This window comes from Psammomys obesus, unplaced genomic scaffold (assembly GCF_907164565.1).
Source record: "Psammomys obesus unplaced genomic scaffold, mPsaObe1.curated_primary_1811, whole genome shotgun sequence".
In the NCBI taxonomy this organism is placed as follows: Eukaryota; Metazoa; Chordata; class Mammalia; order Rodentia; family Muridae; genus Psammomys; species Psammomys obesus.
The window spans coordinates 2,513,032-2,536,763 of record NW_026591711.1 but is presented as its reverse complement, the minus strand read 5'-3'; the positions used below and the strand labels follow the sequence as shown (position 1 = coordinate 2,536,763).

The 23,732-nt window shown below is 46.8% G+C and overlaps 1 long non-coding RNA gene across 1 annotated transcript; it reads left to right on the top strand.

The window, feature by feature from the left end:
- The first annotated feature begins 497 nt into the window (after positions 1-497).
- Positions 498-21,722, top strand: LOC129680201 (uncharacterized). Its single transcript, XR_008720655.1, has 4 exons — positions 498-1,219; positions 18,838-19,001; positions 20,903-20,987; positions 21,670-21,722. It is a non-coding gene; the product is annotated as an uncharacterized LOC129680201 (long non-coding RNA).
- The last annotated feature ends 2,010 nt before the right edge of the window (positions 21,723-23,732 follow it).

Here is a 23,732-nt window from a genome sequence, read left to right as displayed (position 1 = left end):
TGTGTGTGTGTGTGTATACACCAATGCCATGGTATGTGTGTGTAGAGGTCAGTGGACAACTTTCAGTAGTTTGCTCTTTCCTTCTAGTGTGTGTGAGTCCCAGGGATTAAACTCAGATTGTCAGGTGCGGAGGCAGGTGCTCCAGCCCACGGAGCTGTTTTGCCAGTTCTTTTTTTTTTTTTTTTTTCAATTGAGACATATCCTATGGAACTCACTTAAGACTAGGCTGATTGGCCAGTGAGCCCCAGGGATCTGCTTGTCTCTGCTGTCCGGCACTGAGGTTTTTGAGTGTGCTGTGTTTGGTGCTTTCTTTCTAGCTATCTTCTTTCCTCGTTGCTTGCTTTGTTGCTTGCTTGCTTTCATGCAGATTCTGGGGAGAGAACTCAGGTTGGTCATGCTTATACAACAAGCACTTTTCCAACTGAGTTATCTTCTCAGCCTTCCTAGGTAGATTTTCTTAATCTCATTTTCCAAATGAAGAAAGTGAGGCCTAAGTATTTACACAGTGTGCTGCAGGCTAGCATGCCGTGAGAAACAACAGCCAGGTCCCAGCAGGCTGCGAAATCCGTGGAAGCTGGATCAGGCTTCCCGCCCTCCCCTGGGCTCCACAGCTCTCCATGTGGGTCTCCAGCCTCTTCTCCCTTTGGCCAGGATCTGGGTTTCGATGGAGAAACGTGTTCTTTCCCTAGGATAACCAGGTGGTTCTCTTCCGTGCTAGAGCTGCCTGGGAGGAAGTGTGCTGTGGTCTCTGTTTTCTTAACCCTGCGCAGGTGAGCCTCGGGAGCTGAGGTGCCCTCCATCCCAGCACCTTCGACCGGCTGGAACTTTCCTACGAGCTCCAAAGGGGCAGCAGTGGAGGAGACAGATGGGACTCACCTGTCCCATCAGAACTAAAAATAAGAAAGGAGGCTACGGTGAGCTGTCACTGTGGCATAACGGCGCCAACTGACACATTCCAGTTGCTGTTTCCAGTGAAAGGCTCTGTCTAAGCACGGCCGACTCCATCATCCAGCATGGCTGGAGATCCTTCTGGTCACCTATTAGGGCACTCTCAGCCGGAATAGGGGTGGGACCACTCAAGAAAAGGACACCGAAAGCAGTGTCTTCTGGAATACAGGGGAAGGCGATACCCCGTGAAGGAGTGAAATCTAGACTTGCTTAGCACACGCTGCCTGAACCAGCGCTGCATCCAAGCCGCACAGTCCCCTTCACAGGGGAGGTGAGTAATAAGTCTCCAGCAGCCTTCTGCCGGGGAAACACGAAAGCGCTGCCTTCCGTTTAAAATGCATGTTTTCAACAGCACTAGCGTTGGTGAACTGAATTAGAATTTTAAGTGGAATTTTGAGCTTCTTCAGATAATTTTTCAAGTTCTCAGGGCAGGATGTTTAGTCTGGGGCCTTCCCCTATCAGAGATCCTGAATGAGAAGGTTTTCCAGCCGAGCTGGGCAGCAGGAGGAACAAGAGTTCAAGGCCAGCCTGGGCTGTATGGAGATACCCTGTCTTAAACAAATGAAATAATGTCGCAGCAGGGGTGGACCTGCGTGGACATAAGGAACAGCATTTCCCTAGGCCCATGTGGATATGCTGAAAACAGGGTCTAAACATGCCTATATGGGGTGGGCTGACTCACAAACATGGGATTGTTTTCCTGGATTTCCAGGTTTAGAGTTCCAGGGGAGCAGGCCTAACAGGGAAGGACAGGATCTCTGTCTGTCTCACACAGTGGGATCTCTAAATAGAAACTCGCTCCATCACAAGCTTAAATGTTCTCTTCGGTACCTTTCTCATCCCTAGGACTTCCAGAAGGGATGTTTGGCCGCCTCTCAAGATGGGCTTTCTTAGTTATTGACAAAAGGGGCCCATTCGTTCTGAGTACCCGATGGCAGACTGTCATCCCCAGAATCTTTTCCTAGGCTCACATTGCTGTCTCAAGAGTGGGTCTTACAATGGGGACTATTGATGAAGCTACAGTATTTCTTAGCATTGAGTTTTGTTGTTGTTGTTTTTTATTTTAGATTCTATTAAAAAGTTTTATTGTGATAAAACACACATAGCACGGGCTAGAGAGATGGTTCAGCCATAAAAGGCTCGGCTCACAACTGACACACCAAATTACAGATAGCATAAAATTTACCATTTTAACTCTTTTCAGTGCACAGCTTGGTGGTGTTAAATGCATCCCACAGTCAATAGCCATAACTCTTTTCATCTTATAAAATAAGAGACTCTACCCTTATTAAATAATGATTTCTCAGTTTCCTTCATCTCTGGCCCCCTGCAACAACCAGCTTGGTTTTATAAGATTTCCTAGAAATTGGAATATAAGATGTCAATGAAGGTTTTTAGGGAATATGGACATAAGTTCATTATATTCCTCCATTTAAAAAAATTAAGGAGGAAGAATTTCTTTGTCTCGGACCAAAATTAAAGTCTCTGGGGACAAGCCGAGAGCGGGTGGGTTGTCCAACTGCACGCGGTGGCCAAGAACAAAGAGCCCTGTTCACACAGGCAAAACAGCGACACCTGCTGGTGGATCGCAAAACTACTTTTCAGACAGTCCCACGGCGGCTGAAGGTTTTGGAGAGAGACAGACACATCCTGTCTCACTGTGCGCTGCTGGCTCCTGTTCGGAAAAGCTGCGGTCCAGTCCTGGGCTACGACTTTTCTGGGAAAGAGACTGCACAGATAGTTTACCGCGATGTGCTGCTTTGATTGCTCACCGAGGCCAGAGTTCTTTGAGCTAAGGCAATCTTTCCCTGCCGTGTTTTCCCCATTAATTTTAATCCGCGGACGGTAGTGAAAGGCCCTGCAGGGCAGATCTGCAGAAAGAGGATTCCTTCCAAGGCCAGCTAGGAGACACCCCGAGGTGCGTGTCTGGGGAAGAGGGGTCCTGCTCCAGTCTAGCTCAGCTTACCTTGGCCAGCTGCTAATTCTGCGGTGCTGAACCGTCCACCGCCACTTCTAGGACCACAATATCCGGCGGAGGGGCTTTTCGGATACCTAGTAGGTGAAGGTTGGCTGCTTCCCTTCTCTCAACAACCTCCCCTCTCCCACCTCACACACAACCTCATCTTCTAGAGGGCCAGGAGCCCTAAGCTCAGAGATGCTCTGTTCCCTGTCTAGTCCTTCCAGCTCCCTGTATAGACATGACTTGCTATTTACTCCAGACACAATAAACCGCCAACAGAATGTCTCCTCAGCTGCTTCCCTGTCTGAATGCCTTTGACAATAATGCACAGCTCTGCCAGTCATGTCAGTCTCAATGCAGGCTCCAAAGCCATGGCCTCAGTTTTCCTTTCTTGAAAATGGGGAAGATAATCCTAATCCATTTCCTGGGGATGCTTACCAGGTGAGCACATGGGCTTCCATCACACCCAGCCTAGCCAGGGTACACAGTGTGGTTATTATTATTATAGCGTTATTATTTGAATACAGTCTTTTCCTCACTTCTGTTGCCTCCTGGAGTTAACTGATACAGCTGTGGACACACAGGCTCCTCCCTGCTGCCTTCTCCCACTGATTCTGGGGGCTGTGTCCATCAAACTTTTCTTTTTTTCTTCTTCTTCTTTTTTTTTTCTTCTTCTTCTTCTCTTCTTCTTCTTCTTCTTCTTCTTCTTCTTCTTCTTCTTCTTCTTCCTTCTTCTTCTTCTTCTTCTTCTTCTTCTTCTTCTTCTTCCTCCTCCTCCTCCTCCTCCTCCTCCTCCTCCTCCTCCTCCTTCTTCTTCTTCTTCTTCTTCTTTTTTCCCAAGACAAGGTTTCTCTGTGTAGCCCTGGCTGTCCCAGAACTCACTTCTGTAGACCAGACTGGCCTTGAACACAGAAATCCACCTGCCTCTGCCTCTTGAGTGCTAGGATTAAGGGTGTATGGCGCCACTGCCTGGCCCCGTTTTGCTTTGTTTTGTTTTTGAGACAGGATCTTGCTATATATAGTTCAAGCTGGCCTTAAACTGACAGCGACCTCCTGCGTCAGCCTCCTGAGAATGGGGTTACAGTAGTGCACCTCTGCTATACCCAGCTAAACTAGTACTTTTAAAATTCAGTTCTTGCTGGGTTACTTCCTAGTCATTCTTCAAAAATCAGCTAGACTCTCTTGCCTACCTATGACTTCTTTACAGCCCGACTTGTGCCTGTATTTGCAAATTACAGCTTCACTAGTCCTCCAGGCACACTGTCTATTCCAGGCAGGGGAACATGCATTTTCTCTCTCCCCTACCCCCCACATGTTTTGTTTTCTGTTTTTTTTTTTTTTTTTTTTTCTTTTTTTCTTTTCCAGACAGGGTTTCTCTGTTTTGGCTCTGGATGTTCTGGAACTCACTCTGTAGACCAGGCGGGCCTCAAACTCACAGAGATCTGCCTGCCTCTGCTGCCCAAGTGCTGGGATTAAGAGTCATTCACCCAGTTGTGTGCTCTCTCTTGATTCTGGCTCCATACCTTTGTTTATGCAGTCATTTGGTTCCTTATCTCATCTTCATCATCATCATCATCATCGTTGTCATCATCATCGTTGTTGTCATCGTCGTCGTCATCATCGTCATCATCACTACCAACATCATCAGTTCGTTTTGAGATAGTTTGTTTTGTCACATAGTCCAGGCTGACTATCTGATCCTCCTGCCTCCACCTTCTGAGTTCAGAGTTGCAGATGTGTTGAGGCTCATGTGTACAAATCCAGTGCCCAGCCACTAGTGTTAACAGTGTTAGTTTTTATTGTCCTGTGTACACACACAAGGGAACCAAACAGCTTGCTTTATGATTAGTCATGCTTCTGGGCAATTCACAGCCATCTGACGACACTGTGTGGCCTTTAAGCAGGCATGGATTCATTTGACAAATATTTATTAAGATCCTGACTGCTTCCAGGGACTTCCTGTAGTGCAGGTGTGGATTTCAGTTTTGTTATTATTATTTTTTTCACATGGTATGGCCAGCCATTCATATCCAGAATAAACAGGCACTGCAAATACACTGGTAAAGGGGGCTTTGAGTTCAAGTCCTGTCTTAGCCTTGGGCAAACAATCTGCCTCAGCCAAGCCCCATTTCCTCCGCACTGTGGAATGGGCTGTTTTCTTATTTGTTGGAGTCAACTTTGGGTCTTGCCATGCAGTGGCCAGGCAGGTACTGGCCCTCTCTCAGATCTGGTGATCTGGCACTCCCCCAGCTTGTCTGTGACTTCTTGCTCTTCTCCTTCCCCTCTGTAGAGAACAGCCTTCCTGAGGCCCTCTGACCTTGTTCATATTTGCCCTCATTTCCATTGTCTTAGGAAAGAGAGGCTGCAGCTGCCACCTCGAGCACTCTAGGGGAGGAAGAACATGTGTGTCTTTTCCTCTTTATCTTCTTTCTCTTTTTATTTCCCCGACCTTAATTAAATCACACCTATATGGGGCTGCAGAGATGGCTCAGAGCTTAAGAGTACTGGCTGCTCTTCCAGAGTTCCTGAGTTCAATTCCCAGCAACCACATGGTGGCTCATGATCATCTATAATGAGATCTGGTGCCCTTTTCTGGTGTGCAGGCAGAACACTGTAAATGTAATAAATAAATAAATCTTTAAATCACACCTGCGCATTCTCTATATGCACACACACTTCGACTTACATGTATGCGCCTTGAGGGAAGATCCCATGATATGTTTAAATCCAAACCATACCTGAATGTCCCTAGCACACTTCCAGCCCCAGCTTCCTCACAGATGGAAAGTGCCTGAGCTACTGCTGTCATGGAACACTGTCCCCAGCCCCCAACAGCTTCCAAGTTTGGATGGGTTGTGAACTCTGCCACCCCCACCCTTTTCTCCCTTCCCAACAGAATCCGGATTTCCAGAGCTAGAATTCAGGAACCTGGATGTCTGACAAGCACCCAGGTGATTCCTCTCTAACTTGCTACATAGCCAGTGATGACCTTGAACGTCTTTTCTTTTTGTGTGTGTGCATTTGTGTGTGTGTTTGTGTGAGTGTGTGCATTTGTATGTGTGTTTGTGAGAGAGAGAGAGCATGTGCACAGCATGTAGAGGTCAAAGGCCAATTTTGATGTCGGTCCTGACCTTCGCTTTGTTTCCCAGAGGCTCTCCGATGGCTTCTGCTGGGTAAGCTGGGCTAGCCAGGGAATGCTGTGTTCTCTGCTTCCCCCTTGCAGAGCGTGAGCGCTGTTGTGCTCAGTTTTCAGTTTCTCACTGGCAGGCGCTTTTCCAGTGAGTTATTTCCCCACCCTCAACCTTGAACTTCTGATCCTCCTGCCTGCTTTGCTGCATGCACCTTCTTTAGCGGCATGCCTTTCCTTGCCCAGTTTATACAGTGCTGGGAATGCAAGCTTCTTATCCCCAGTCACCTGAATCACAGCTTGAGAAAATTTATGCTGAGACTTGGGGCCTACACAAATACACATACACAAATACGTCCAGTAATCAATCGCATGTTTGGACCACTGATATTTTTCTCTCCCGTTTCATCTTTAGGTGCAACATCGGGGTCTAGAGCCCTCGGCAAGAATCCACCAATGACAGCTTCCATTCTGCCCTTCACTTTTTTCCCAGTGACGGCAGTTCCTCAGCAGCCCTGGCCCACACACCTTCCTGCCTGGTCCCACCAGGAAGGAATCTGTCTGCTGGCGAAGGAGGGTGGTGCTGTAGCTAACACTTTCCAGATTCGGTCACACAGCTACTCCCTAGATAGGTGCAGACCCGGATCGACGTTCAGAACACCTAGGGCAGAGTGGAGGCTCTCTACCCAGTTTGGAGTAGCTGAAAAACATTTCTGGTGGACTGCACTGTGAGTTCAGGGCTAACCTGGGTTACACGAGGCTCTTGTCTCAAAATCAAAAAACTTTTTAAACGAAAATTTTCACTTTTGGAGCTTCCTGGTTTGTAACTGTTAGAAAGTTGCTCGATTTTTCCACCAGATGTGTTGCTGCATGCTTGTAATTCCAGCATCTGGTAGGCTGAGGCTGGAAGATTGAGTATAAGTCATTTGGGTGCTAGCTTGGGCTACATAGCAAGACCTTGTCTTTTTTTTTTTTTTTTTTCCCCTGAGACAGGGTTTCTCTGTGTGTAGCCTTGGCTGTCCTAAACTGGCTCTGTAGACCAGGCTGGCCTAGAACTCAGAGAGATCCACCTGCCTTTGCCTCCCAAGCGCTGGGGTTCAAGGTGTGTACCACCAACACCTGGCACAAGACCTTGTCTTAAAAATACTGTTTGATTCTCTAAATCCTCAGTTTTCTCATGTGTAAAATGGAGACAAGAAAGTCACAGTGTGACCGGATTGGGAAGAATGGAGAAGGCAGGCTGTTTACAATACTTAGCAGTCTGAGTGTATGCTGACTTGATGAATTTTGAGTGTTGTTGTCTGTTAGCTGACCCTAGCCATGGAGTCCCTTTCCCTTCTCATATTTTTAAATAAAATGTTTATTTACGTATGTGTGTGCTTATTTACGTACTCGGGTGTCTGTGTGTGTATATGCTGCATCGTGTGTGGGTGCCTGCAGAGGCCAGAATCTAGTGTTGGAGTCCTTGGACTTACAGGCAGTAAGCCGCCTAACATGGGTGAGGGGAAACAAACTCAGGTCCTCTTCAAGAGCAGCAAGTACTCCTAACCACTGAGCCATCTCTAGCCCTTGTCCTCATATTTTGACCCAAAGGCCAGAAGCACTAGAAGCAATGGCTGTTAGCTTGCTGTTCTCAGCCATTGCAGAGTCTGGCAACTTGTGCAGGGTCCGAGTGTGGCTGAGCAACCAAACTCCGTTTGTTAGCAGCTAAGCCCCTTCATTTCACTCCTGGGTAACGCTTCCCTCAAGGGCTCTAATCTCTGCTCCCTCCCCTGTTTGTTCTCTATCATAATCCCTCTGTACTCCTCAGCTGACACTAATGAGCAGCCTAAGAAACTGGAAATTCTTGAATGGCCGCACGGGCAGTTCTGCCTCCAGACTTTTGACTTCCTGCAGGTCTCCGTCTCTGGCAGGAAGACTATCAGCTCCTGTGGCCTGGCCCTTCATAAACATGGTCAGATTTAATTGTGAGTCGCATCAGCTCGCTGCCTTACCCTTTTCTGTTAGCGTGGTTATAAGGTGGATTCCTTTGCCTTTGGTTAAATCATGGGAAGGAAGTAGACGTTAGCCGAGGATACAAATTCCTTTCCAGATCCTTATCTGAGAAGAAGACTGAGTTCTAACTCGGAGCGGGGACAGTGGCGCATGGAAGAGTCACATATGTCGGTGTCTAAACACGTTAGCGACCACAGGGAGCGACGTGGGACGTTCACTCTGTGCTTAGGCCGCTTCTCATCTTAACCCTGCAGCGACCTGCCCAAGTTTTACAAATGAAAAAGCTCAGTGACCGGCCTGAGAAAGCTCAGAGTCCCCACCCCCACCCACTGCTAGGCGCTGAGTGCTCAGAATAAACCATTAGCTAGATGCTGGATCCGCTCGCGCTCTCTGATTATTTTCTTCAACCGTTACAGGGAAGAAAGCACGGATATGCAAATGAGTGGGTGTGGCTGTGTTTCCATATAGACTGTTATGGACAGTGAAATTAGAATCTCCCATGATTTTGACATGTTAGAAAATACACTTTTGTTTTGGCATCTGCCCTTCCCTCCTGTCACTTAAATGATCGTTAGCTCGTAGGCACAGAGCAGATCGGCTTGGCCTTTGGGTCAAACTTGATCGAGAAGATTGTCAAGTAGAACAGGCCTCCCACCTGCGTGAGCCTGGCCATTTGAGATCACTGTCATCACTGTCTGCCTGGAGCACTGCCGTCAATGAGGAGAGGGAGGGAGGGATGGTGGGTTCCCTATCTCCTTGATTCTCACACTCAGAAGTTTTTTAAAACTTTTTTTTTGTCAGTAGGCTGACTATTGTATGCTGGTTACTCCTATTTTGATAGCTAAGTGTGCATGCATGTGACGTTTGGACCCTAAAGCGACGGAATTTTGCTGTTGTAGTTTAGTTTTCTTAGATTTATTTTCTGTCTTCAGATTATGTCAGTTTGTTCATTCTAAATTTCCTTTTCCTGTGTTGGGAAGGAAAAAAGAAAAACCGAATAGTTAACCGTGATATTGTCTGACTCTCCTGTTTGACTTCAGGATGGAAACGTGTAGAACAGATATCTTTCTATTCCTGTTCTTCTTGGTCAAGCCGGGCATCCAGATGTGGCCTGTGACGTCTTTGTACTAAAGCGCATCGATACCGAGCAACATTCCGCTTTGGCCTCTGTAGGGGAAGCCCTGTTCTCAGCATCTCCATCCCTCTTGGAGATGGAGATTTCAGAGGAAGCCTAGGAATAAAACTGTGGATGACTCTGAGCTTGGGAGCCTCTCTAGACATTCGGGGCCGAGCAGGCTTTTGTAAAGACTTGTGCTCATTTACTACTCCCACAGACTCGTCCTTGTTTGTACTCAGCAACAGACAAGATAAAACCCAAGAGCTTAAGAGGCCCACTTGCTGCACCCACGCCCACGCAGACATAATTCTTCAAGTATCTAGGAGAGGGATAAGTGTCATTTAAATCTGTGTTTAATTAAATTGCCCGCATAATCAATCTAAGGACCTTGATGTTGCTATGGCGCTGTCACTTAGTTACGATGGTATCTGGTAACAGCAAAAATTCGCTGAGCGCCTACCGCGCACTAAGAAACCTCACGCTAGCTCTTCAGCCCTAACACTGACTGGGCAAGATGGCATTTACTTCATCTGGCGGACGAGAAAACTGAGGCTTAGCGACATCCCGCCACTTGTGCCCCAATGGCACAGCTAGGGACGAGCAGAGCTCACCCCACCAGGCCCCTGGCGCGTTCAGCTCCGGGGCCCCGCCCACCTGCTCCCACCGAGCCGCGCCCCCCCCCCGGGGGCGCCCCCCCCCCCCCCCCCGCGAGCCCCTCGCTTCTTTGTCTGCGCCGGGGTCTGCGCGTGGCCACGGCTGTCTACGCTTTGTTTTCCCGCAGCAATGTTTTGCTCGCGAGGCCTTTTACCCCTGGAGTAGGTGTCTTGGGTTCACAGATGAGAAATGTAATCCCAACGAAACTTGTGTTCAGAATCTCCTCGCGTGAAATGCTGTGTGGACTGGGACAGGAAAGCTGGGTGACACAACTGACTGCTAGGGCTGGCCGAGGGAATTGCTACAGAAATGCAAAACGCCGAATTACGCCGGCGTGTGTGCGTGAGTGTGTGTGTGGGGGCAGAGTGAGGCTCCTTGGTAGAGAATTTCTTCGCTGTAGCAACACCTGACAGTGGTGCCAGCATGCCTTTGACTTTGTGCTTCAGATTTGATTTTACAACAGGAGCTTGCAGATTTTGTTTCTGTGTTTCTTTTTTAGTCCTATGTTTTTTAAACGTCCTGTCTTATTCCTTTTTTTTTTCCTTCTGTTTTTTCCCCTATCAAATATCAGTTAACTTTATATTGCTTTGAAAAGCATTTGGGATGGCTTAGTATTTCTGAAGCTAGCTTGTCCAGGTCTCCACGGAAACATCCACTCCTGGGTCTGTACTAGCTAATGCCTCCGTTCTAATTTCTGTGCCCATGGATGCTAACCAGAATCTTAAACAGAAAACCACGAAGTGAGCCATGAAACTGAAGAGACGAGTTTTTTAATTTGTTCATTCGTTTTATTATTATTTTTTATTTTTAAAATATCTATCTATTTATTTGAAACAGGCCTTCTACAGGACAGGGTACTTTAAAACTCCCTATGCAGCTGAGGCTGGCCTTGAACTCCTGTTCCTCCCCCTTCCCCCTCCCAAATGCGGGAATTACAGACATGCACCATGACCTCTAGCCAGTTATTTTATTTTAAGAATACTTTCCGTGATAAAACCCATTCACTGACTGTCACTGGTCCTCAACCTTCCTAATGCTATAGCCCTTTAATGAAGTCCCTCATGGTGTGGGGATGCTAACCATAAAATTATTTCGTTGCCACTTCATAACTGTAACTTTTCTGCTGTTAGGAATCGTAATGTAAATATCTGATATGCAGGATATCTGATATGCAACCCCTGTGAAGGGGTCACTGCGCTAGAGGACTCAGCTTTGATCCCTAGTACTCACATGGTGGCTCCTAACTGTCTGTCCCAGGGGACCAGTAACCCTCACCGGGCCTCCGTTGGCATGACTCACGCTGCAGGCACGTGGTGCACAGCCGTACATTCAGGCAAAAACATACAGGTAGAATAAAAAAATAGAATCTCAAAACCCAAAACAAACAAAGCCCCTCCCCCATGTTCCAGTGGACACTCAGTTTCCGTTTCTATCAATTTTGGTTTTGTGCATTTAAATTTCCTAAAAACCGTAATAAAAATTAGCATCCTAAATATTGGAAGTTTAAACCATTTCTTCCTTTTCCCTCCCTCTCTTTCCTTCCTTCCCTTCTCTCTTCCTCTCGTCATCTTCCCTCTCCTTTCCCTGACCAAAAGACAGCATTTTTTAAAATATTCAATTTATTTAGAGACATCACCTGTAACGATGTTTTCACATGTTCCTTTATACTGAGGAGATGGGATGTTTGTCTTGGGCAGGTCCCTCGGAAGTCTGCAGGGCAGAAGACGTACTTTAGTTAGAAGGCACCTTAGAGAGACTCTGATAGCAAATGAACGGAAGGAAAAGGCTATCTGATGGGCAGTTGAGGCGTCATGTTATTGTCCCGCTGTCAGTGTAACCTGGAGTGATGGATGGCTACCTCTCCCTGGCATGGGAGATTAATGAATTGACTCTAATTCTGCAGCCTTTATACGCTGAGGTGGGGGTGCTGCGTACTCTAAGTTGATTTGTGCGAGTGACAGCGCGGCCGAGCAGAGCGTGCGATCCTCCGGGTGCACTGGTCATGTTAGCAGCGCTGTTTCAGCTTTGGTTGGTGCGGCTGCCCTGAGCATCCACACCCCATATCTGCCCATGCTTCCACGGGGTGATACGGCCTCTGCAGTCCAGCTCAGCTCTTTTGTAAGAGGTGTGTCCAGTCAAGAACTGTGCTCGCCAGTTGGTTAAGAGTTCTTAGGTCCTATGACTGGTTTTATAGAGATGGCCTAGGTAGCAGGGAGAGCACGTGTGGGCATGGGAACTTGTATTCGGATCCCAGAGCTTATGTAAAAGCCAGGCAGGGCGGTGTGAGTCTGTAACCCCAGTGCTAGGTTTGGGGTAGGAGTCGTGACCAGCAGTCTAACCGGACTGTGAGGACCAGGTTAAGTGAGAGAGCTGGTCCCAAGCCATAAGGCGGTATACATGTAACATCAGCCTCTGGCCTTCACATGCATGCACACATACCTACACAGGTCTGTGCGCACACATGATGCAAAGGAGTCAACCTTAAAAGTGAAACAAGACTGTGGTGTCATCTCTACCCCTTTAATTACTCATGTGAGATTTTTCCATTGTAGCCCATATGACATTCAAGGCAATTATTTTCTTCTTAAATTTTTTATTGCTTTGTGTGTGTGTGTGTGTGTGTGTGTGTGTGTGTGTGTGTGATATGCACCACAGTCTATGTGTTGAGCTCAGAGGACAACGTCAGGGAGGCTGTGAGGAGACAACGCAGGTTGTAAGACTTGGAGGTCCCTAATCTGCTGAGCCATTTTGCTGGTGCCACATTTTTTCTTTCCTTGAGAAAGGCCCTGTGTGCTATAAAACAAAGAAAATTTTTTCTTTTAAACAGAATCTTATGAATATTTTTGCTAGGGCTGGAGAGGTGGCTCAGCAGTTAAGAGCTCTATCCAGCTGCTTTTTTCAGAAGATCCTGGTTCGATCCCCAGCACCTACAAGGCTCGAAAACGTAAGTAGCTTCAGTCCCCGGAGATCCTATGCCCTCTTCTGGCCTCCACAGAGATGATACGTGCGTGTGGGGTACTCATCCATACACATAAAATCAAAAAAAATGTTCTATGGATTTCCCTAACCAGTCTATGTTAACAAAACTATGGCTGGCTAATGGCCACTGACACTGACAGGAAACTGCTTATGGTGGCTTATGCCTATGATCTCAGTACTGGGAAAGTTGAGGCAGGAGGATCACATAAATTGAAGGTCAGCCTGGGCTACAGGGTGAGACTCTGTCTCAAAAAAGAAAACAAACAGCTGGGAGTGGTGGCACACACCTGTAATCCCAGCACTTGGGGAGTCAGAGGCAGACAGATCTCTGTGAGTTCAAGGCCAGCCTGCCTACAAAACAAGTCCAGGACAGCCAAGGCTACTGAGGGAAACCCTGTCTCAGAAAACCAAAATAAATAAATAAATAAATAAATAAATAAATAAATAAATAAATAAACAACAAAAACAAAACAGAGACACGAAAGAGGCCAGCAGACACTGTGGCCCTTCTGACAGCAGTAGGTAGTGTATAGTGTTTGTCAGCAGCAGATCTGAGTCTTTGGATCTTTTACTTCAGCTTCTCAGACATGAATAGCACAGAGGACAAAACCCAGAATGTGGGAAACCACAGGCAAAATGCCTCCATGGCTTCAGCATGTGAGCCTCCTGCGAGAGTATGCCGCATGGAACCATAGGCTAAAAATAGGCTCAAGAGATGTGGCACCATGTGGCAGCATGGGGACCTCCTCTGAGCCTTATTTATGAAGAACATTTAGGAGATGATTGACAGACGGAACCAAGGAATGCACATTTGGTGAAATTAAAGAATTTTATAGAGATGATAATTATTTCCGGTTGGTTTTTTCAAAGGCATTAAAAAAAAATAAATCCACAAATGCGTGAAGTGTCTTAAAAACATGTACTTAAATACTTAGCTAACATCTGTGGGTGAAGTGATATGGTGTCTGAGACAAGATGAAGCAAGGGCAGCTCTACTATCGTAGGTAGATGGAATTAAACTATGATCTCTAGTTTAATATATGTTAAAAGTCTTTCACGAGCAACAGACAACCTGACGAAAGCAAAGCAAAACAACCACCAAACCCAAATCCTGTCAGAATCTAGCGTGCCTTCTTTGTCCGTCGACACCCCGAGCCCGATTTCTCCCACTATGCTCTGCTATCCTTAATGGAATTTGAGAAGATGGCTGTTTTCCGGCTGCTCTCTGTCACCTGCCTCTGAGGTCAAATACTGCTATCAGGACTTGACAGTTGTTATTTGGCTCAGAGCACTTGAGGTCATGATCACTGCATTATCTTTCCAAGACAGTCATTTTTGAACCCGCTTTACCGGCTATCAGGTACTCAGTTGGTCATCTTTTTATAGATGACATCAATATCAGCTGGCATATAAAAGCTTTCCCAACCACGATTGCCTTATTAATCAACTCATAAAGCTGATCAGGAAATTGTTACGGTGCCTGGTAATGCAATAGGAAGAAAATAAATCTTAAAACCCATTTTTGTTGGGTAAGTAGGTATTTGGGGAGGTAGGAATGGGCACAAAGTTCAAGCGCAAAAGAATGCATCTTGTTATTTAGTTTGCTTTTCTGTCCCTTAACCTATGCTTTTGCTCCAAGATGATGTCTTTAGTGAGCAGCTAAAATACATCTAAGTGCAGAAAGGAATAATTTGACAGTCTGGATTTCTTCTGTTGTTATTTCTCCATCTTAGAAAAACTAAACATATGGTTATAAGGTTATTAAAATAAATTTTATGCTGAATGATCATACGTGTTTTGTATTTTAAAAATAAAAATTTCTGGACATTGTGGTGCATGTTTGGGAAACAGAAGGCAGGGGATTGACACAGTTGAAGGCCAGCCTGAGTTAGATACCCCTGTCTCAAAATACGTTCCTGCTCTCTTGCTGGCATTGGAAGTTTCTGGAACTTCAGAATTTCATGTCATCTCCTTCCTATGTATGTGTTCCTGATATCCTCATGGTAGGCTCAAGGACAGCTTGGTTGGATCTGGGTGACTTAGGAGTCTTTCTCTGCCAATTCTTCTGTCTTCTGTTAGAGCATGGCTAAGTGTTATTTCTTCTGCTGAGTTTTTCTACTTTGACACCACATCATCTGCAACTGAGCTAAACTCACCTCCAGCACTTAATCCGATGTATAAACCGGATTAGAGTTTAGACCATTGTTCACTCCGTCCCCAGCTCTTATAGTTTGCTGCCTCAGGAGCCCTAAGGCCTGACCAGGTCCCAGGGCCGAGGTTCTCGATACAGTCTTTCCTGTTTCCACCTCCTCCTGTAGTTTGCCTTTGGAACCTTTCTTGGGTTTCCAGTTGTCTAGCCATCTGTGTACAACTGGCTTGCCACTCAAGAATCCTTCAGTGCCTCCTGCCATGGCAGAAGAGTGCCAAACACCTCCACAGAGAGCCTACATTCAGTTTGTGAAAGAAATACAAATACAACCTAGATTGCTTTGTTCTTTGAAGGTGGTTTTTTTCCCCTTCCAATAGTCAGCAAACTTTTTGTTTTTTAACAGCTGAGACTTACCACAAGCAAGCTGAGTGGCAGGCTAGTATCTTGTTACATCAAGCTATTACCAGAATCTTAGTAAATATAGTGTCTTAAAAAAAAATAACTAAAGCAGTAACAGTTCCCACACATTCCCGTCTCCAGAAAGATAAGATGCCAATTGGTCACCCATTTCTATGAAGTGAGCCCTGCCAACTTCGGAGCTATGTACATAATCTCAAGGAGGCACTGTCCCAACTCTCCTTATGAGATTGGGAGGCTTGGGAAAGTCAGGTAAGCAACCTGAGAGATAAATAGGTCACCCCTGAGACCTCTGTATGGTCAGGCTTTGTGTGGTCTCTCCCTGGGAAGAGGAGAAGAGAGCGGCTTTTGTATCTCTCTTTGCAGTTGTGACATATTCCTCGCAATCTTCAAGAGTGTGTCCCTAAAATATGTCACTAAAACACCCATGTTGTCCCTGTTTTGTAAGTTGGGGTGCTGAGAACTGAATAAAACATAGAGTCAGGCCTGTGGCCAATGGGTTAGGACGGGAAGCCTCGGGCTGCTCTGCGTTTTGGGGTAATGATGTGACTAATTTCAAGGCTGAAGTTAGATGTGTTTCTGTACACACCCCGCCACCCAGCTAAAAAGGATTAGAGCAAGGACCTGGTGTGTGATTTGCACATGAATCTGCAACTGGTTTACAATAATCATGTAATAAAAATTGCTTAGCCGAGAGCCACTGTGCAGCACTGTTTAGCTGCTTGCTTCCAATATTGCATTTACAGAAATTACATATTTCATATAATCAGGCCTGTCTCTTACTTAATCATCCCACACATCATATAAATCTTTAAAGCGGACAGGTCTATAAATCACTAGCATTTTTCATTTACCACTTATTCTAAGCCAGGCAGCTTCTTATTTAAATTGCCATATGGATAAATCTAATAATCCCTATTCACTTACATCATCTGAAACTTTAAATCTTATTCCGGCTGAGGTCATAAGTGAAATCAGTATTGAGGGCAGAACTAGCAGCTGTAACAACTATAATAGCTTTCCAAATTATATTAAAGGGCCCAAATAACATTAAAAAATGAGGAAAAATTGAATTACATTATTTAAGTGTGATCTGCTGAATCAGGCAGATGTAGGGCCCGAGCAGAGTTCGCAGCTGGGGTGTGGCTCCCAGTGGGAGCCCATGGCCGAGCCCTCCTCTTATTTGCACATTTCTATACAGATCTGGATTAGGGCTTCTCAGCCAGGTACTGTTGACTTTTTTTTTTTTTTTGGCTCATACAATTCCTTGTTACTGGCTGTTCTGTGCACAGTAGCATGCCCGGCCACTGCCCGCTAGATGCCAGGGACACTCCCTGACCTCAGTTGTGACAACTGAAAATGACTGTGCTGGTGGGGGACTCCCCCCCCCCCCCCCCAGCCACGCTGCTGGTAACCCCTAACGCGAATAGTGGGAGAAGACTGAATTGGCTCTGGGTCTGCGCTCTCACCCATCTCCTTGGCCTTGGTGCCGCTAGGTCAGTGGACCCAGTGCGTTTCTGGTGTTCCACCTAAGGCTGGTCCGGGAGAGCATGCGCAGAGCTGAGATGAGGAGAGTTGGGCGTCTTCCTCGGAGAGGGAAGGGCGGATGGGACGGTTTGCTTTCCTCGCCTTTCTCAGGGGATGCGGCGGCCTGCGTTAGCCCTTCCCTGAATACCCAGGGGCGTCACAGTGTTTGCATGTCTGCAGCACGCGCAAAAGTCTTAGATGTATCAGAGATGGCTAGGTAGGACAGTGTGATTTTGTGACGACTGAAGGAAAGTTAGCCAATGTTTGGGAAGGAGGCGGTTGACTCTGCCGCTGGCTGGTGGCGAGTTCGCCTCCTCAGGACTGATGTGGAGGCTTAGACGTCGCCTGTCCCGCTTCCTACCGTGGGTAGATTGTGTCTCCGGATGGCTGGCGGACTCAGTTCATCTCAGAGCTGTGGAAGGAACCGGCTGCAATTAGTCTCCCAGAGAGATTCTGCCAGGCCTTTGACAGCCCGAGGAGTTATTCCCTGTATAAATCATCCCCGCACTGCCATCTTAAATGCACATGCTTTTCCAGAGAGGCATCCATCCTCCGTCACCGAAGACCGAATAAAGCGAATGGTGCCATTACAATTTGGAGATGAAACTTCGCTGACAGCACGGTGTCACAGATTGCTGGGGGAAGAGATCTGTAATTATGGGCTGGCAGCACCCCGTGCCTAACTAATGGGAAGTGTGACATCATTTATACTGGGGACTAAACAGACAGGACTAGGAAACGATATTGGAACGAAACCTGCTCTGTCCGGGAACTCTGCTTTCCGAAAGGCTTTTGGCCAGCACTGAGATTGACAAAGTCTTCCCGGGGTCTTCCAGCTGCGGTGATTTCCGACGCATTGAGGTGTCAAGCTGTTTCACTTTGTATGGGAAAAGAGGCCATTCATCCAGCTCAATTTTTACCTATAATCGGCGGAGACTCACACCATCTTTCCCTTTTATTTCTCTGTATAAAATATTATTTTCATTCACATTCTTTAAAGATGAGATTACAGCTCTCGGCTACTGCGTTTAATCACCCCAAAGCAGACACGGATCATACCTCCGGTGTGTCCCTACCTAATTAAAGCTCTCCAGGGTGCCTGCTGTGTGAGATGGCGGCATCACTTCAAACGCGCAGAGTATAAATCTTCCCCTGGATGACTTTCTACCTGTCCCCGAGGGGACAGACAGGCAGTATGAGACACTCTCGGGGTGTCCTGGGCTGTTGGCACAGTCAAGTCAGTCTCTCGGCCCCTACTCCATTTCTCTAGGGACCATGAGTGTTAGGAGGGCTTGCCCTTGCTGTTTCCAGCATAGATGTTGGGTCTCAGTTGAGCATGTTCATGCGTTTTCTGAATTTTAGCACAAATATTCTGTGACTCCAAAGCCAGTGACAAAAAGAAAAGCGGAGACAAAGTTTCTTGGCTTCTAATTGGCAGTGTCTCCGTGAACTTGTGTTCCAAAACCCCTGTCTGTAGCCAGGGCTGGGTATCTTTTTAACCTCAGTCTCTTGAGTACTGGGATTCCAGGCATGCACCACCATGCTCACTTGGAAAAGTTCTTTCTTCAAATGATTCCAGACACGTGGTCAGCTGTACAAAAGATACACACTAAATCAGCCCTTAAGGGTATTATTTTTTTGTGTTCGCACATGTGCAAGCGTCTCTCTCTCTTCTCTCTCTCTCTCTCTCTCTCTCTCTCTCTCTGTGTGTGTGTGTGTGTAGTGGTGCCTGTAGTGGCCAGAAGTGTCAAATCCCCCTGGAGCAGAGTCACAGGCAATTGTGAGTCACCTGTCACCCAATATGGGCTCTAGAAACTGAATTCAGGACTTCTGAAAGAACAATACAGACTTTATACACTGGGTCAACTCCAGCCCCAAGATGATTGAACCATTTTGTATCTCACATAAAAAAAGAAAAAAGAAAAAAAAAGATTTCAATGACTCTTTTGTTTTGTTTGAGACAGGGTCTCACTGTGCAGCTCTGGCTGGGCAGGTCTGGAACGTGCTGTGTAGATGCCAAGAAATCTGCCTGCCTCTGCTTTTCAAGTGTGATGACTAAAGGCATGCCCTGTCCTGTCTGACACTTGGCGCCCTTATATTCTAGGGGACTAGACCATTTAAAGGCAAGGTAAGCTCCCTCTTCTGTGTAATCATGGATGCGTGATGGGGTAGCAGCCATGCTTTCACTGCAGTGATCCCCATCCATGTGGAAGGATAAAGCTTGCTAGAAGATTCACTCCAGAAGTCGTGGAATGCATTGCAGCTAGAAAATGGGCTACAACCTCTACACTGCCTGCTGTTTTGATCGGAGTTTATGCTCTTCTTACTCATGCCCACCTCAGGGCCTGTTATCTCTAAGAATAATGGTAGCTTTGTCAAGTGTGATCACAAGCCAGGCACATTGCTAAGCCCTCCGAATGGGGGTAACTACTTAAGCTTCATGGCAGCCCCATAAGGCAATGGCGATCCACCGTTTGCTCATGGGTTCCTTCCCTGGCTCTTTCCGGTTGTCTCGAGGCTAGGGGAGGAAGAGATTTGGTGGACCCCCCTCCCCAGTATAGCATTAGCTGTGGATGCAGCTGTGTCTCCTTCCTGGGGGCCGCTCTTCCCAGCTCTGCTTCCGTGGCCTGCCGTCACTGCCTGCTGTGGCTATGGCCCACCCTTGCAGTGGCGCTCTGGACGGCTCAACTCCACGTGTGATGGTTTGAGTGAGAGGTGTCCCCCCATAGTCGCTGGCATTTGGATAGTCCGTCTCCCTTTAGGGGTGCTGTTTGAGTAGATTTAGGCGGTGTGGCCTTGCTAGAGGAAGCCTGGGGAGTGTGTTTTGACACTTCAAAGCCACACTCTCCATTTTCAGTGTGCTCTCTCTCACTATGCCACCGGCTGCTATGTTTTCCTGCCACGATGCACCCTTATCATGTGGAACTGTAAGCCCAAACCCTTCTTTCTCTGGTCATATCAAGTTTCCATGGTCATAATGTTCTATCACAGCGAAAGAAAAGTTAACTAAGACACCATGAGTCTCACAATCCCATTTGGCTTTTTTTTTTTTTTTAATTTTTTTTCATTTTTCATTTCTGTATGTATCCCTGTCTTTGAAACTCCTTGCGTGGTTTCTTCTTTCTTGGTGGGTCTGAATGATGTAGAACACTGTCTCACCCATGCTCTACATTTGAGGTTAATGTTCCCAAGTCTGATCAATAGTAGCTCATACCACTTAACCACAAGGCAGTTCTTCCCGAATGTGCAAATAAGCATGAGTGATTGGCAAAGGAACTCTTGAAGCTGGGTTTGTTGGGCTAAGAAGTTACTGGCTACACATGCTTGCTAGGCCTGCTTCAAATAGCTCTGGGCCCTAGCTGTATGCTGACTCCAGCAAGATGTAGGATTGGGGGGACATTCCTGACTGGTTACAAAGCTATCACGTGACCTCACAGGGTAACTGCACTGTGAGAAATGAGGTAGGAGGTCTCTGCAATTTGTGTCTTCCCATGAGTCCACACCTTGGAGGTGGTATCTTAATTGTGCTATGAAGTTTTTATGAAGCTGGTGCTGTCCATTTCATTTGGGTTCAACCACACCGTGACAAATACTTTTGAGGGGTATCTACCATAGGCGGGACACTGCTCTTGGCCCTTGGCATCAAGCCGTGAACAAAATATTAAAATTTATTCTGGAGCCCGCTCTCTGTTCCATTATGTCAAAAATATTCCTGGGCTAGGGAGATGGCCGAGTGGTTAAGATCACTGGCCGCTCCTTCTGGGTTCAGTCTCCATCCCTCGAGTGGGAGCTCAGAAACATCTGTAGCGCCAGGTCTGAGGGATCCAGCAGCCTTTCCTGGCCTCCACAGCTTGCCATCCTAATTCTTAAGCTCTGGGTGAGGGCACAGGAACTGCCACACAGTGAGGCCCGAGAGGCCTTACAGCCCTGTGTCACTGTCATGTACTTCCAGGTTGGAGCATCATAGAAATTTGATTCCAAAATCTGACTGCAGGTTTGTTGAGACTTAACTGTGTTTCTGTGTATCAGGCAACACGGGCTCTACATCCTTTGTTCAATGGAGACTTGGGTATGTCAGAGCATCTTTCCTGACTAGACCAGTCAGTCACCTCAGGTATGTGAGATAATGGCAGCAGTGCAGTGCCTCCTAAAGACACGTGGTGAACTTGATCACACTGAACTCCTAGCCTGTATTTTGGCTGGTCCTACTGGTAATAGCAGAAGTTCCTAGGCTGGGCATGATGACACACACCTGTAAGCTCAACATTTGGGAGGCTGAGGAGGGAGGGTGGTGAATTTGAGATCAGTTCAAACATATGGAGATCCTTTCTCAAAAACCATTAAACAAACAAACAAACAAACAAACAAACAAACAAACAAACAAACAAACCAATTGGGTGTGACAGGCTCATTCCTATAATGCCAGCACTGGGGAGGCTGAGGCAAAAGGCTTACTGTGAGTTTGAGGCCAGGTGGGACTACATGTTCCAAACTAGCCCGGCTGAGCTCTCTGAAGTGGGTCCTGGGAACCGAACTCTGGTCCTCTGTGAGAGCAATGCACACATTTCTCCAGCATGCCAGCAGCACTGCTGGTCCTCATGGAGTTACTGGAAGGATCAGATGATAGAATGGTGAGAGCAGCTAGCTCCGTCTCCCCTACTCTGACTGAGAGGGAGCATTTCATGGACTCCTCCAGGTGAACCCTGACACTTTCAAACGAGTAGTCTCATTAACGTGGGTTACTGATCATTTCCCCCACAATCCCGCCCTTTGGATTTCTTTCTTGTCATCCGCAGAAGTTGTGGCTGTCCTTGGTCTCCTGGAGCTCCTCTGCTGTGTGCCGGTAATCCTTTCCAGGGGTTCATTTCAGTGACGTCTGTGTAGACTCCAGGCACTTGAAGCTCCATCAGTACAGTGCCGCTGTCGGTTCACTGGGGTCAGAGCATGCTCGTTCCACATTCACCGTGACGACTGGATCACTGAGGGCCCCGTGGAGACAGAGCTTGCTGAGATGAGAGGGAGAGCCCAATTTAGTCAGAATTTATACAGAGCACAGGGAAGGGCCCTGGCAGTGCCGTAGGGACTAGGACAACGTGTAATAATTTATACATTTGAAAACACCACAATCAAGGCTGGAGGGATGGCTCAGTAGGTGATAGTTCTACCCATGATTCCTGACAGCCAGAGTTTGATATCTTTTACCCTTTTACTGGGTAAAAGAAGAGGATTGACTCTTACAAGTGGTCCATTGACCATGCATGCCTGCATATATGTCACACACACACATAAAATGTAAAGAAAAGAGATGAAACACCATAGTAAAACCCATTTATTTGTATGCTAAAAAAGTGATGATAATGATAATGATAATAATAATAATAATAATAATAATAATAATAATAATAATAATAAAAAATAAGCTTGTATAGGGCCAAATAGGCATTAACTGTCATCCTAATCTATATTTTCTGGTTGTCTTAGTTACCTCATCAATGATCCACCTTGTACCAGTTTCCCAGCGGCTCATTCAGTCAGTGAGCTTTGCTGTGCTCCTGGGCCAGCAGTGCTTAAACAGGTATGACCTGCTGCTTCTCTGAGTATCGGAGGCTTAGGGCACTGTCGGTAACGGTACGAAATACATCCCTGTACCAAGAAGGGCACATCTCCTCCCTGATCACTCTGAAAGACCCCTGCCTCACCCTAAGTTAAACATAGCTAACGCCATTTTGTGAGACACCACTGTTTTGTAAAACTCTATAGGCTAGGTGGGGAACTGGAAAATTACTAAAAAACCTAGCTGTGTCACCCACTTGGGATATCTGCGGTCAGGCTGCCCCAGTCATACTAAAAACAGTTTGTGTTAATCACCCTCATAGATATCTGTGAGACTGTTTCAGTTAAGATAGAGAAAAACAAAATAACAGGTGGCGGGCCACGTCAAGGGGTCATCATAACCCCCTTGACCACCCAGTTCCTGGAATCTTGGTGCCCCTGCCAAACTTTGACGCAAATTGTGGTCTCGTGTAAACGTACCAATCAGCCCCCTGTAACCATGCCTCTCGCTTCTGTACCAGTGCTTCTGCTCTAAAACCCTATAAAAACCCCAGCTTCCCATCTAGGGGGCGCGGAAGTCTCCCGAATGACTTTTCGCCCCGGGTACCCGTGTATCAAAATAAAAGCCTCTTGCTGTTTGCATCCGAACGGACTCGTTGTTCCTTGGGAGGGGGTCTCTCTGACGGAAGATACCCTCCGGGGATCTTTCAACTCAATGAGAAGATGCTCCGGGCTGGTAGACGTGCACAGCCCTGTGGCTATGGAACCCTGGAAGCATTTTTCTCCACATGTCCAGGATTCTCCGGGGCCGCTTTTAGCCCTCTGCCCACATCCCTCAGTCGGAGGAGAGGGCAGGTAGCGCCAGGAGATGGCTGTTTACCTCTGAGATGAGAGGCAAGGGAAGCCCTGAAGAGGCTGCTGAGGCCAGTCTGAGCGGATGGGTGAGAGGATGGTGTTTCTTTGTGTGCTGGGCTCTGATTGGATGCATTCATCTCCTTGGGAGACAAATGAAATTAATCCTCTCTCCAGATGGCAGCAGAGTGACAGGAGTGCGCAGATTAAAAGAGATTGTGAGGTTATATGGGTGACAGCAACCATCAATCGGGTTATGAAACCCAGCACTATGCTCCCTACAAAGGTAAATGGCCCGTCTCAGCCTTTGCAAGTCTGATAGGTTTGGGTCCTGTGAAAAGACCCTTCCCTATTGACTTTTCCTCCCACCTGACTCCTTTAAATTTCAGAATTTACATTTATAAGGCTATTTTTATTCATCTGCTGCACGCAGCTTTTATATTGAACCTTTGTG